Source organism: Salvelinus alpinus, chromosome 35, assembly GCF_045679555.1.
Source record: "Salvelinus alpinus chromosome 35, SLU_Salpinus.1, whole genome shotgun sequence".
NCBI lineage: Eukaryota > Metazoa > Chordata > Actinopteri > Salmoniformes > Salmonidae > Salvelinus > Salvelinus alpinus.
Genome location: NC_092120.1, coordinates 24,853,915 through 24,870,619, shown reverse-complemented (window position 1 = coordinate 24,870,619; position 16,705 = coordinate 24,853,915).

Genomic DNA, 16,705 nt, shown 5'->3' with positions numbered 1-16,705 from the left:
TCTTGAGCTTTGTCAGAGTGACCATCGGGTTCTTGGTCACCTCCCTGACCAAGGCCCTTCTTCCCCGATTGCTCAGTTTGGCTGGGCGGCCAGCTCTAGGAAGAGTTTTGGTGGTTCAAAACTTCTTCCATTTAAGAATGATGGAGGCCAATGTGTTCTTGGGGATATTAAATGATATTCAATGCATACCTTTTTTGGTACCCTTCCCCAGATCTGTGCCTCGACACAATCCTGTCTCGGAGCTCTGTGGACAATTCCTTCGACCTCATGGCTTGGTTTTTGCTCTGACATGCACTGTCAACTTTGGGACCACATATAGACAGGTGTGTGCCTTTCCAAATCATGTCTAATCAATTGAATTTACCACAGGTGGACTCCCAATCAAGTTGTGGAAACATCTCAAATATAATCAATGGAAACAGGATGCACCTGCGCTCAATTTAGAATCTCATAGCAAAGGGTCTGAGTACTTATGTAAATAAGGTATTTCTGTTTTTTAATTGCTAAAAATTGCTAAAAACCTGTTTTTGATTTGTCGTTATAGGGTATTGTGTGTAGATTGCTGAGGAAAATGTTTTATGTAATCCATTAGAATAATGCTGTTACCTAACCAAATGTGTAAAAACTCAAGGGGTCTGAATACTTTCCAAAGGCACTGAACATTAAATGATTCAGGCAAGATGTGTTTTGAGAACATGATGCATTATTTTGAGGTCTGAGAATATTACGTTCATCTGATTAGTCATTGAACAAGATAAATGGGGTGCAATGGAAATTGAAGACCAGAATGGAAATAAACTCTGGGCTTTGCTTTTTAATCCTCGATTATTTTTGGTGTATTGAATGTTGTCGCCAACTGGAGCAACTTACTACTTTTAATTATCCAATCAATTCAGTCAATTAATCTAAAGGATGTGGTTATGATGAACACTTCACCTAATAATGGTAATTGGGTTGAAGAGAGTTAAAGACAATAGATGTGAGGCTAAGGCCAAGGTACAATACTCACGGTAAATCATGAGAACCCTTATGACACACTACCTCAAAGTCAGCAACGTACCACACAAAACATCTCATGCAATACAGAAGCAGTGTTTTGAAAATGAAGGCTACAGACCAACAGCAATATCTCTACTACCATTGCCAGCTATTACGTTGTCGTTGTTTTGACAACTGCACTGTCAAAGAAGTAGCTAAACTGTTTCCGGAATTAGATTTGACCAAAATATTCTTGGTTCATTTCCGAGAAAAAATATCCCATCGTCTTTTGTTCCGTGATGGCTGGCACTAGCCCATGCACAGATAAACCGACAGCTCTGTTCCCTGCCTGAGGGTAGTGGTGCCCCCAGTGCATTGTGCCACCCACACAGTGCCCAGTGAGTGACTGGCCCAGGAGCCAAGGGGGGAACCTTACCACTGCCATGCAGATAGCCAAATGGTAGCACTCACTCATGCAAATGAACTGTGGCGTTAATCTCCCCACACACTCAGATTAGCCAGGTTAATCAAGAGGGATTTTATCACTGACTCCATAAAGTGGCTTAGGTGTTCGTTAAAGCCACAGGGGCATGGCCGATGAGTAGTTGGTCAATTATCTGATAGGAAAATATGGCAAATGTGTATGGAAATACTGCGTGGATACAGCTGTCAGTCATCAGCATCAGTGTGGGCTGTGATGAGCTCTGTCAGATTTAGATACTGGGGGCCACGTGTCTCGACAACACACACACACACACACGCATCTAGAGTATGATGAAAGAGAAAAAGAGTTGAGTGTGTTTTTTGTCCAGGCATATGTGTAAATCTGAATCAGTTTTACTTGTGTAATGTATGACCATAGGAGTCTCGGCGCTCTTCTGAACATTGCTGATTATTTATGATAATGCTATACTGTGGTTCTTGTGGATGTGAATAAATGTATGTTATCTTTTTCAAATTGTCTATTCTTCACCAGTACTGTATCTAGTATGCAGTCTGTTCACAAATATAACATGACATAACACACATACACATTCAGAGGAGCACATGGTCAGCCACAGTATAGTGCAGAGATTCGAACCGGCAACCCTCCGCCTCTCTAACATCTAGGCTACATACTGCCCCACCTATTTGTGCAAATATTCCTAGATATGTTCCCTGAGTCAAAGGGATGGCAACTCTCTGTGAGTACTACATGTACTTTGTTTTGGTGAAATTGTGCGTGCCTGCTGGGAAATTACTTCGGTGAGACTTGGCACCGTAAGATGGAATCTAACAGAGTACAAGTTCTTTAAACTGGTACTTTTCCTACACAAGGATGCTTGGCATGCCACAACAGACAACATTTCCTGGGTAAACTAAACACACATAAATCAAGTATGACATTCACATTAATGAGACATAAACAATGTTTGGTACTATTCTAATTGTAGAATTTACAACCATGGAAGAATAATGGGGTGAATCATGGGATCCAAATGCTAGACTGTTGGGAATGAGAGATTAACAGATTTATCTATCAGGATCTCATAGTATCAACTGTCAGAGCTAATCTGCCATATCTACCAGAGGTACCAAGAAAAAACACTTCCTCCTCCTGAAATTCCCATACTACTGCACTATAGCCCATGATGGCGCCGGAGGGTAGGGCGGCCATCTTATCGGCTCTCAACCAATCATGCTATTTTGTTTATTTTTTTGTACATAATGAAAAGAGCTTCTGAACATCAGAACTGGGATTATTCACCTCAAATTGGACGAGGAGTTCTTCTTCAATGAGTTGGACGCGAGGGATATACTGCAGACACCCGACCGGGCCCCGATCCCCGTGATTCACTGGAGAAGGAAACTGAGATTTCGAGCAAAAGATCAGGATGCCTTTCGAGGATTAGGCAACGAGTGGCTAATCTGCCTTTGCCTTCCGTTCTGCTAGCTAACGTTCAATAGCTGGAAAATAAATGGGACGAACTGAAAGCACGTATATCCTACCAACGGGACATTAAAAACTGTAATATCTTATGCTTCACCGAATCATGGCTGAACGATGCCATTAAGAACATACAGCTGGTGGGTTATACACTCTATCGGCAAGACAGAACAGCAGCCTCTGGTAAGACACGGGGCGGGGGCCTATGCATTTATCTAAACAACAGCTGGTGCACGATATCTAAGGAAGTCTCAAAGTTTTGCTCGCATGAGATAGAGAATCTCATGATAAGCTGTAGACCACACTATCTACCTAGAGAGTTTTCATCTGTATTTTTCGTAGCTGTCTACATACCACCAGAGAGTGAGGTTGGCACTAAAACCGCACACAATGAGCTGTAATTCCACCATAAGCAAACAGGAAAACGCTTATCCAGAGGTGGCGCTCCTAGTGGCCGGTGACTTAAATGCAGGGAAACTTAAATCAGTTTTACCCAATTTCTATCAGCAAGTTAAATGTGCAACCAGAGGGAAACAATTCTATACCACCTTTACTCCACACACAGAGACGCGTACAAAGCTCTCCCTCACCCTCCAATTGGCAAATCTGACCATAGCTCTATCCTCCTGATTCCTGCATACAAGCAAAAATTAAAGCAGGAAGCACCAGTGACTGGGTCAATAAAAAAAGTGGTCAGATGAAGCAGATGCTAAGCTACAGGACTGTTTTGCTAGCACAGACTGGAATATGTTCTGCGATTCTTCCGATGTCATTGAGGAGTACATCACATCAGTCATCAGTCATCAATAAGTGCATCGAGGACATCGTCCCCACAGTGACTGTATGTACATACCCCAACCAGAAGCCATGGATTACAGGCAGCATTCGCACTGAGCTAAAGGGTAGATCTGCATCTTTCAAGAAGCGGGACTCTAACCCGGAAGATTATAAGAAATCCCGCTATGCCTTCCGAAGAACTATAAAATAGGCAAGCATCAATACAGGACTAAGATCCAAACGTACTACACCGGCTACGACGCTGGTCGGATGTGGCAGGGCTTGCAAACTATTACAGACTACAAAGGGAAGCACACCCGAGAGCTGCCCAGTGACATGAGCCTACCAGACAAGCTAAGTAACTTCTATGCTCGCTTCGAGGCAAATAACACTGAAACATGCATGAGAGCACCAGCTGTTCCCGAAGACTGTGTGATCACGCTCTCCGCAGCCGATGTGAGTAAGACCTTTAAACAGGTCAACATTCACCGCTGGGCCAGACGGATTACCTGGACGTGTACTCCGAGCATGCGCTGATCAACTGGCAAGTGTCTTCACTGACATTTTCAACCTCTCCCTGTCTGATTATGTAATACCAACATGTTTCAAGCAGACCACCATTGTCCCAGTGCCCAAGAACACTAAGGTAACGTGCCTAAATGACTACCGACCCGTAGCACTCACGTCTGTAGCCATGAAATGCTTTGAAAGGCTGGTCATGGCTCACATCAACACCATTATCCCAGAAACCCTAGACCCACTCCAAATTGAATACCGCACCAACAGATCCACAGATGATGGAATCTCTCTTGCACTCCACACTGCCCATTCACACCTGGACAAAAGGAACACGTATGTGGAATCCTATTCATTGACTACAGCTCAGCGTTCAACACCATAGCGCCCTCAAAGCTCAACACTAAACTAAACACCTCCCTCTGCAACTGGATCCTAGACTTCCTGACTGGCCTCCTCCAGGTGGTAAAGGTAGGTAACAACACATCCGCCACGCTGATCCTCAACATAGGGGCCCCTCAGGGGTGCGTGCTCAGTCCCCTCCTGTACTCCCTGTTCACTCATGACTGCACGGCCAGGTACAACTCTGACACCATCATTAAGTTTGCTGATGACACATCAGTGGTAGGCCTGATCACCGACAACGATGAGACAGCCTATAGGGAGGAGGTTAGAGACCTGGCTGTGTGGTGCAAAGACAACAACCTCTCCCTCAACGTGATCAAGACAAAGGAGATGATTGTGGACTACAGGAAAAAGAGGACCGAGCACACCCCCATTCTCATCGACGGGGCTGTAGTGGAGCAGGTTGAGAGCTTCAAGATCCTTGGTGTCCACAACAAACTAAAATGGTCCAAGCACACCAAGACAGCCGTAATGAGGGCACGACAAAACCTATTCCCCCTCAGGAGACTGAAAAGATTTGGCATGGGTCCTCAGATCCTCAAAAGGTTTTGCAGCTGCACCATCGAGAGCATCCTCTGGTTGCATCACCGCCTGGTATGGCATGCTCTCATGCATGTGCTGTTTGTAGAATAATTTATGTGTAAATGAAATCTGTTGCTGTATTATTTTTTGTATTATCTGTGATCGTTTTGTTTGTCTCGTTTAGTTTTTTAATCATTGTACCTAAACTGTATGTGTAAACATGTATATGCAGGGCCCAGCTGTAAAAGAGACCTTGGTCTCAGTCTGTGTTCCTTGTTGAAATAAAGGTATACATTTTTTTTTTTTTAACTGCTCGGCCTTACCTGGTTAAATAAAGGTGAAATATATATTTTTAAATAAAACATTCCTGGATCAGACAGACAGCTGCGTCATGCCCACAGGGGGCACCAAGTCACATGCCCCCTGAGATTGTCCAGTTTAAACATTTTCAGATGTTACATCTTTTACGAAACTTTCTTAGTCAGTATTTTCTTAGTCAAAGTAAAGTGAAATAGGGTGGTCATAATGTTTCATGGCAGTCATAATGCTTCATGACAGTGTCATAAAGTGTATTTTCTAAAAGTTATTTAAAATATGATGAGAAAAAAAACATGACCGTAAAGAATTCATTACAACAACAAAGGATTTAAGAAACAAACTTTCAAACGAAAGGAAACTTCTTGGTATAAAAAAATTATTTGAATAAATGTGGGTTTTGACACTCTTACGTAGGTGTATAACGCAATATGTGTCACAACAGGTGTAAATATATAGATCATGACAGTGTTATGACCATATTCTGACAGGTTATGACAAGTTATGTCAGCTGTTATTACATATTATGACATGGTTATGCCGTGTCATAACGTGTTAAGACACTGGGTGTCAAGTAAAGTGTTACCACGCCTAGACAGGACACTAGATACTCTAGTGCAGGGTTTCCCAAACTCGGTCCTAGGGCCCCACGTTCAAATTCATTAAGTAGTGCATGAAGAAGCTATGGTAGTGGTCCTATACGCACTGATAGGCTTACCATGTGATTTGAACCAATAACACAGTCCCAATATCAGTACTGCCATACTAGCTCACTACACAGAGACATTGTCTGCGGTAAAGGGATTACATAACTTCACCAGTCGGTGTTGTCTCTTTTGGCTCTGGTTAGAGACACAGTCACACTCCCAATAAACCCTGCTCAAATGTTCTAACCATCATCTGTGCATGTGGCATATTTGTGCATGTGCATGTGCATGTGTGCATATTTGTGATTAGAGGTAGGGCATGTTAATATTTTATCTGAATTATTAATATTCGGCTCTCCTACTTCTTAATACATTTTAACACCTAATTTACCTACAACCTCTGGGTGACTGCTTGTTCTCTGATAAAGCAGTACCACTAGATGTCACTACTGATCCACATAGATATAAGAGATGTTTGCACTTCACATTTCTAGCTACTTTGTTTGCAATTTGTACAGCAGCAAGGGTCTGTCTGAGCTGGGCTGTTTTACTTCGAGAAGAGACACTCATGGTTTGGTTTTTATCTAAGTGCAGAAGCACAGTAGAGCAGAGGTCACTAGGGCTCCTCATCTGCCTTGTCAAAAGGAGATTATGCTTGTCATCCCAGAGCCATAAAGAGCCTTCAAGATTTAAGTAACAGAATAATAAATCTCAGTATCTCTGTTAGTTTATGGGTAAAGTGCAGTGCACTAGAGTTGGGTGCCATCTCCAGTTATGTTTTATTATGTCATACTTTTCTATCACTCTGTCTAAAAATGTATACTTCCATCACTGTAGCAAATATCTGATGACAATCATTTAAAAATGCATTTCTAAATGCAGTAATTGCACTGATTTGTTAACCATTTATCATTATATGCTATTTTCAGGAATATGAAACAATGTTTATATTCACATAAAACTGTGCCTTGCCCACAGTGGTGGAAAAAGTACCCATTGTCCTACTTGAGTAAAAGTAAAGATACGTATCTTAATAGAAAATGACTCAAGTCAAATTAAAAGTCAACCAGTAAAATACTACTTGAGTAAAAGTATTTGGTTTTAAATATACTTATACATATACTTAAGTATGAAAAGTATCAAAATTGTTGGACCCTTTAATGCTGCAGGAGTTCCACCGTCTTCGTCCGGATCGCCCTGCGCCTCGCCCTCCGGGTCGTCCCCGAGGCCGGTGTCGACGCGCGGCTCAAGGGGGGTGGGTACTGTCACGACTTCCTCCGAAGTCGGTCCCTCTCCTTGTTCGGGCGACGTTCGGCGGTCGACGTCACCGGTCTTCTAGCCATCGCCGATCCACTTTTCATTTTCCAATTGTTTTGTCTTGTCTTCCCACACACCTGGTTTCAGTTCCATCAATTACATGTTGTGTATTTAACCCTCTGTTCCCCACATGTCCTTGTCCGGTATTGTTTATTGTAAGTGCTTGTGCACGTTATGTCTGGTGTGCGTCGGGTTTTGTACCCATTTATATATTGTCCTGTTTTCCGGTGGTTTTTATTATTAAACTGCGCCGTTGGAAACACCGTTTTTGCTCTCCTGCGTCTGACTTCTCTGCCGCCAGTACGCACCCCTTAAAGCTCAAGTAAAAATTATTTCTAATTGCTTATATTAAGCAAAGCAGATTCTCACGTTTGAATTTTTTTACTGATAGCCAGAGGCTCAATCCAGACATAATTACAAACAAAGCATGTGTTTAGTGAGTCCACCAGAACAGAGGCAGAAGGGACGACCAGAGATGTTCTCTTGATAAGTGTGTGAATTAGTGTCACGCCCTGACCTTAGAGATCCTTTTTATGTCTCTATTTTGGTTGGTCAGGGCGTGAGTTTGGGTGGGCATTCTATGTCTGGTGTTCTATGTTGTCTATTTCTTTGTGTTTGGCCGTGTGTGGTTCTCAATCAGAGGCAGCTGTCTATCGTTGTCTCTGATTGAGAACCATACTTAGGTAGCCTGTTCCCACCTGTGTTTGTGGGTAGTTTTCTGTTTTGTGTGTATACCTTGCAGAACTGTTCGTTTGTCGTTTCTGTTGGTTTTTGTATTAGTGTTCAGCTTTTCCATTAAAATGACGAACACGTACCACGCTGCACCTTGGTCCTCACCTTCTTCCAACAACAGCCGTTACAATTAGACCATTTTCCTGTCCTGCTAAGTATTCAAAATGTAACGGGTACTTTGTGGTGTCAGGGAAAATGTTTGGAGTAATAAGTACATCATTTTCTTTAGGAATGTAGTGAAGTAAAAGTACAATTTGTCAAAAATATAACAGCAAAGTAATGTACAGATACCCGAAAAAACATCTTAAGTAGTACTTGAAAGTATTTTTACTAAAGTACTTTACACCACTGCTTGCCCACCCAACCCCTGTTGTCCCTGTTAGCAGTTGATGTTACTCTTCAATAACACAAACCCCAAAGCAAATCAGAGGGAGGGAAATAGGTTTATTCCAAGAGGATAAACCATAGATGTTATGCTGAGAGGTAGATGGTCATTCTCCCCTGTCATCGGTGATGCTCTCTCAGTGATGCTCTCTCAGTGATTCTCTCCAGTGGTTCTCTCCCCAGAACAAAGGGACAGCATGTTGTTTTATAACCCAGCCCTAGCCTGTGGTTGACCAATTAGAATTCCTTGCAATAAAACTAGCCAATGGCCAAATAACAAGTATCCTATTTCAGAAGACATATTCCTCCCATGTCTCTGAACCATTGATCAATAATTCCCTATTACAGAAAAAACACTATTTCCATTTATCGTTAGTACTCTATTGACTCTCGTCCTCTTGACCTCTCGTCCTCTGTCTCTGCGTTGCGTATTTATCTACATCCCCAACTGTATCCATCCACTCTTGATGATGGTCGTTCACAAATCGACATAGAGACATCAGTAGGGTTATCTACACTTCAAACAGACTGCGGGCAGTCAGAGCACATCAAAGGGGAAAAAGGGGAATACTTTAGTGACTTGCACACAAAACATCTGGAGACACCCTATTTTGTAGGTTTCATGTCCCAAATAGAAGGGAGGAAGTGATTTGGAATTACTCCATACCTCCTCCACGGCAGTGTGCAGAGGAGGTGAAAGTTCAGAGACCAACAGGGAAGCAGGGGATGTTGGGTTGGGGAGTTTATTAAAGATGAGTAATTGTGCATGGGGGTGTGGTAGCAAATTAAAAACAAAATACCAACAGCAAGGAACAAAGACTATTCAGAGACTCAGCCCTCTACTCTACTTTCTAAACAGAAGGGGGTTAGTGTATAAACTGCTTATCTTGCTTTTCCCTGACTTGCAGACACTCCATTGCTTTTGATATGAAGTCGACTGCTGCCTTTTGGGATGTGTTGTGGTGTGTTGCTGCTGCTTCTGCTGCAGAGACTGAGAGGGGTTGTGCTCCTTATGGGATGAACTCATAACCTCTGTCTGCAGAGGCGTCATGCCCCCTTAGATTTTTCATTTTAAATTCATTACTTCAATTACTCAACCTAATTTCTAAGCCCACGTTTTATCATAATTACTTATAAAAATATCTGTCAGCTGTATTTTGCGGAGGGGACACACTGACTGGACCAGGCAAAGAGGACCAATCCCTTGTGGTTCCTTCCAAGGTGCACCAAGCAACAAAGACATAGAGCGTTTGATTTGATTTTAGCTGCCGGTGATGGGCTGGACAAAAATGTTCTGTTGTTTCTCGGTCATACTAGCCAGCTAGCCATTTTATGAAGTTGACTTTAGCTATCCATCAAGATAGGGAACCTATCTCTCAACCTTATCACTAGCTACAACCTCTCCCTCAACGTGATCAAGACAAAGGAGATGATTGTGGACTACAGAAAAAGGAGGACAGAGAACGCCCCCCATTCTCATCGACGGGGCTGTGGTGGAGCAGGTTGAGAGCTTCAAAATCCTTGGTGTCCATATCACCAACAAACTATCATGGTCCAAACACACCAAGACAGTCGTGAAGAGGGCACAACAACGTTTATTCCCCCTCAGGAGACTGAAATGATTTGGCATGGGTCCTCAGATCCTCAAAAGGTTCTACAGCTGCACCATCGACAGCATCCTGAATGGTTGCATCACCGCCTGGTATGGCAACTACTCGGCCTCTGACCGCAAAGCACTACAGAGGGTAATGCGTACGACCCAGTACATCACTGGGGCCAAGCTTCCTGCCATCCAGGACCTCTATACCAGGCGGTGTCCGTGGAAGGCCCAACAAATTGCCAAGGACTCCAGCCACCCTAGTCATAGACTGTGCTCTCTGCTACCGCACGGCAAGTGGTACCGGAGTGCCAAGTCTAGGTCAAAAAGGCTTCTTAACAGCTTCTACCCCCAAGTCATAAGACTCTTGAATAGTTAACCAAATGGCTACCCGGACCATTTGTATTGTCCCCACCCCCCATTTTTACGCTGCTGCTATTCTCTGTTTATTATCCATATCACTTTACCTCTACCTACATTTACATATTACCTCAATTACCTCGACTATATGTAAGATGGCACCGGTTGTAAGATGGCACTGGAGAAGAAGGCAGACGTTTTACGTGCCCCCAACCGATTGAGTTTCATGTTTATTTATTTGCAACTTATTTGTTTACTTATTTTGTACATAATGTTGCTACTACCGTCTCTTATGACCCAAAATAACTTCTAGACATCAGGAATGCGATTACTCACCACAGACGAGCAGAATATTTTTATTTTTTCACTACTCTGACCATTCGTGATATACTGCCTCCTCGGGAACAGACCCCGATCCCCGTGATCTGCGTGAAGTGGAGGCGGAGAAAGAGGGGCCGAAGAGTGGGCTGCCTTCTGAGAATTCGTAAGCGATCGAATAAACCCCCACTTCCCTCCATTCTGCTTGCAAATGTGCAATCCTTGGAGAATAAAATTGATGAGTTACGCGAAAGATTAAACTACCAACGGGACATTAAAAACTGTAACATCTTATGCTTCACAGAGTCGTGGCTGAACAACGACAATATCAACATACAGCTGGTTGGTTATACGATGTACCGGCAGGATAGAACAGTGGCGTTTGGTAAGACAAGGGGCAGCGGACTATGTATGTTTGTAAATAACAGCTGGTGCACGATATTTAAGGAAGTCTCAAGCTATTGCTCGCCTGAAGTAGAGTATCTCATGATAAGCTATAGACCACACTACCTACCGAGAGAGTTTTCATCAGTATTCTTCGTAGCTGTCTACATACCACCACAGTCAGAGGCTGGCACTAAGAGAGCATTGAATGAGCTGTATTCCGCCATAAGCAAACAAGAAAACGCCCACTCAGTGGCGATGCTCCTAGTAGCCGGGGACTTTAATGCAGGGAAACTTAAATCCGTTTTACCAAATTTCTATCAGCATGTTAAATGTGCAACCAGAGGAAAAGCAAACTCTGGACCACCTATACTCCACACACAGAGACGCATACAAAGTTCTCCCTCAAACTCCATTTGGCAAATCTGACCATAATTCTATCCTCCTGATTCCTGCTTAAAGCAAAAACTAAAGCAGGAAGCAACAGTGACTACCTCAATAAAAAAGTGGTCAGATGAAGCAGATGCTAAGCTACAGGACTGTTTTGCTAGCACAGACTGGAACATGTTCCGGGATTCTTCAGGTGGCATTGAGGAGTACACCACATCTGTCATTGGCTTCATCAATAAGTGCATCGAGGACGTCGTCACCACAGTGACTGTACGTAAATACCCCAACCAGAAGCCGTGGATTACAGGCAGCATCCGCACTGAGCTAAAAGCTAGAGCTGCCACTTTCAAGGAGCGGGACTTTAAACTGGAAGCTTATAAGAAATCCCGCTATGCCCTCCGACGAACCATCAAACAGGCAAAGCGTCAATACAGCACTAAGATCGAATCATACTACACCGGCTACGACGCTCGTCAGATGTGGCAGGGCTTGCAAACCATTACAGACTACAAAGGGAAGCACAGCCGAGAGCTGCCCAGTGACACAAGCCTACCAGACAAGCTAAACTACTTCTATGCTCGCTTCGAGGCAAATAACACTGAAACATGCATGAGAGCACCAGCTGTTCCGGAAGACTGTGTGATCACGCTGTCCGCAGCCGATTTGAGTAAGACCTTTAAACAGGTCAACATTCACTAGCCCGCAGGGCCAGATGGATTACCAGGACGTGTCCTGCGATCATGCGCTGACCAACTGGCAAGCGTCTTCACTGACATTTTCAACCTCTCCCTGTCCGAGTCTGTAATACCAACATGTTTCAAGCAGACCATCATATTGCCCGTGCCCAAGAACACTAAGGTAACGTGCCTAAATGACTACTGACCCGTACTACTCACGTCTGTAGCCATGAAGTGCTTTGAAAGGCTGGTCATGGCTCACATCAACACCATCATCCCAGAAACCCATATGATATGATTGTCATATCAGATATTAGCTACAGTGATGAGTGAGTGATAGAAATGTATGATGCATTATGACTGTGTTGACATAATAAAACACAAATGGAGATGGCACTCAGCTCTCGTGCACTGCACATTACCCATACACTAACAGAGATACTGAGATGTATTATTCTGTTAAATCTTGAATGTTCTTTATGGCTCAGGGATGACAAGCATAATCTCCTTTTGACGGTAGATTGAAGGTAGATGAGGAGCCCTAGTGAGCTCTGCTCTACTGTGCTCCTGCACTTCGATAAAAATCAAACTATAAGGTGTCTCTTTCGAAGTAAAACAGCCCAGCTCAGACAGACTCATGCTGCTGTACAGATTGCAAACAAGGCAGCTAGAAATGTGAAGTGCAAACATCTCTTATCTCTATGTGAGTCAGTAGTGACATCTAGAGGTACCGCTTTATCAGAGAACAACAGTCACCCAGAGGTTGTGGGTAAATTAAGTGTTAAAATGTAGTAAGAATAAGGGGAGTAGAATATTAATATTGAAGGTGCAATGTGCAGAAATTGATCCATTTCCTGGTTGCTAAAATTTCTACTAGTTCACCTAATTTCAGTGTATGTGACAAAACAAGCAACAAGTGTACCATCTAAACCACTGTGAAATATATTTTTAATAAGAAGAAATGTTGTACTTTTCAGCTGTTTTAAACTAGTGTACAAAACGGAAAGTAAGCAAAAAACAAAACTTAAGAATGGGAAGCACCTTTTTGCCTATCGAATCACACCGCTTGAGATGTCTGTATCCACCTGACCAGTGGTTCTTTTTTTAATGAAACTAAATATGTTTCTCTGCATCTAAAATCTGGGTAAAAGATTTAAAGGAATGGAAGTCTTATTCAATACATGTAGTTATTGCTTGCTTTTCTAAAGTCTAGCAACCTTGCCAGCAGGCTTGCCAGCTACGATAGTTAGACAAGCTACTATAACTTTGATTGATAGCTTGAAATGTCTTGGTAGCTAGTTATGAGGTTGGGAGATTGGGAACTTATCTAGCTGGCTAGCTAAAGCCAACTTCATAAAATTGCTAGGTGGCTAGTTCTACAGAGAAACAAAACATGTTTGTTTTATTTATTCATCAAGAAGAAATAAATAGGCTACATAGCTTAATCAAATTAATTTGCAAACATACCTTCTGCCCATCACCAGCTGCTAAAATCAAATTAAACACTGAGTGTATATTTGTCTGTTTATTTTGATCCCCATTAGCTTTTCCAGAAGCAGCAGCTACTCTTGTTGGAGTCCACCAAAAAACACAAAACATGACAAGCAACAAAACACCGATACACTGATATACAAGGAAAGTCACACAAATTTTAAATACAACAATATACAAACAATGTAACAATTTTTTGTTGTTGTTGTTAAAGTGTGTCTGTGTGTGTGTTTGTGTGTCCCCACCGTAAAAATGTAAAGGTAATTTTGCTCTTTGCTTGAGTAATTAAAGATGCGATCATGGCTCGGAAACTGTGCTTTTCCGTGAATTCGTTTTGGACTTGAGGACTGTGAAGAGACCCCTGGTGGCATGTCTTGTGAGGTATGTATGGGAGTCTGAGTTGTATGTTATTTGATTCTGTAATCTGTAATTTTCAACCCTAATATTTCTCATAAAAAGTAGGAGAAGCAGTTAATCTCTCGTCAACTCTCAACCAGGAAGACTGGCATGTATGTTGTTGATGTTAGTTCTGTATTCGCAGTTAAGGGCAAGGCGTGCTGCTATGTTTTGTCACTCTCTCTCCTCCTCCACTGACGATACTGCATGCACTAGAGTGTCTAGCATCCTGCCTAGGCATCTCTTTGCTCATTGCCAGGTCCAGGCGGGATCATAAGGCCCAACTGGATCAAATCAAATCAAATTGTATTTGTCACATGCGCCGAATAAAACAGGTGTAGACCTTACCGTGAAATGATTACTTAAAAGCCCTTAACCAACAATGCAGTTCAAGAAATAGTGAAGAAAATATTTACTGAATAAACTAAAGTAAAAAAATATAAAAAGTAACACAATAAAATAACAATAACGAGGGTATGTACAGGGGGTACCGGTACCGAGTCAATGTGCGGGGCTACAGGTTAGTCGAGGTAATTTTTACATGTGTAGATATGGGTAAAGTGACTATGCATAGATAATAGACAGCGCAGAGCAGCAGTGTAAAAACAAATGGAGGGGGCGGTGTCAATGTAAATGGTCCAGGTGGCCATTTGATTAATTGTTCAGCAGTCTTATGGCTTGGGGGAGAGAGCATTCTATGACAGTCTATGACTTGGGTGACTGGAGTCTTTGACAATTTTCTGGGCCTTCCTCTGACACCACCAGGTATATAGGTACTGGATTGCAGGAAGCTTGGCCCCAGTGATGTACTGGGCCGTACCCTCTGTAGCACCTTACCGTCAGATGCCAAGCAGTTGCCATACCAGAGGGTGATGCAACCAGTCAGGATGCTCTCGATGGTGCAGCTGTAGAACTTTTTGAGGATCTGGAGACCCATACAAAAAATGTTCAGTCCTCTGAGGGGGAAAAGGTGTTGTCGTGCCCTCTTCACGACTGTCTTGTGTGTTTGGACCATGATAGTTCATAGGTGATGTGGACACTCGAAACTCTCGACCCGCTCCACTACAGCCCGGAGATGTAATGGGGGCCTGTTCGGGCCGCCTTTTCTTGTAGTCCACGATCAGCTCCTTTGTCTTGCTCATATTGAGGGAGAAGTTGTTGTCCTGGTACCACACTGCCAGGTCTCTGACCTCCTCCCTATAGGCTGTCTCATCATTGTCGGTTATCAGGCCTACCACTGTTGTGTCGTCAGCAAACTTATTGATGGTGTTGGAGTCGTGTTTGACCACGCAGTCGTGGGTGAACAGGGAGTATAGGAGGGGACTAAGCACGCACCCCTGAGGGGCCTCAGTGTTGAGGATCAGCGTGGCAGATGTGTTGTTGCCTGCCCTTATCACCTGGGGGCGGCCCATTAGGAAGCCCAGGATCCAGTTGCAGTGGGAGGTGTTTAGTCCCAGGGTCCTTAGCTTAGTGATGAGCTTTGTGGGCGCTATTGTGTTGAACGCTGAGCTGTAGTCAATGAACAGCATTCTCACATAGGTGTTCCTTTTGTCCAGGTGGGAAAGGGCAGTTTGGAGTGTGATTGAGATTGCATCGTCTGTGGATCTGCTGGTGCTGTATGCGAATTGGAGTGGGTCTAGGTTTTCCAGGATGATGGTGTTGATGTGAGCCATGACCAGCCTTTCAAAGCACTTCATGGCTACCAACGTGAGTGCTACAGGTGGTAATAATTTAGGCAGGGAGGTTGCAGGATCGGATGGAAGACAGAGGCGACACAAGGGCATGGGGCATGTTCCCCCTCAGATGTGTCCTGTTTTTTAATCCTTTTCAGATGTTAAATTAATTACTAAACATAATTTCTAAGCCCACTTTTTGTCATAATTATTTATAAAAAATACCTGTCAGCAATATTTTGCGGAGGGGGCACACTGACTGGACCAGTCAGGAGGATACCGATAGCTCAAGAGGTGTAAATGTAATCTAGCACCTTATGATAATATCATGTTTGTGTATTAATTATGATTTGATTTATTTAACTGTTATTTAGTTAAGGGAAACCCATTGAGACCATGGTCTTATTTTCAAAGGTGCCCTGAGCACAGCAATACAACAGTACAAAATTATCAATCTAACAAAAAAACTACAAGTTACAGTACAACTTTCAACATTACAACCACAACAATCTCTTATTTTAATCAAACCAACTGCACATCTCATTCAACACATCTACAGTAATACTAGTCTTAAACTGCCCTGACGGCCCCAGGGAATCAAGATGCAAGGATTTCTGCAGGCTATTCCAGGAATCGGGGGCATTAAAACTGAAAGCGATCTACCTAGATCGGTACGGACTAGTGGAACCTCGAGAGTTATCTATCCCTGTGAACGGGTTTGGTGTTTTATTTTAACAGTGAAGTATGTTGGAAGATTTTTCAGCAGCGTGATCTACAAGAAAGTGATCTACACGACTTTAGTGAGGGCCAGCCGACCTTCTGATACAGGATGCAGTGATGAGTATTAAACCTGTCACCTGTGATAAAGCGAAAGGCGCTATGGTAGACTGCATCCAAGG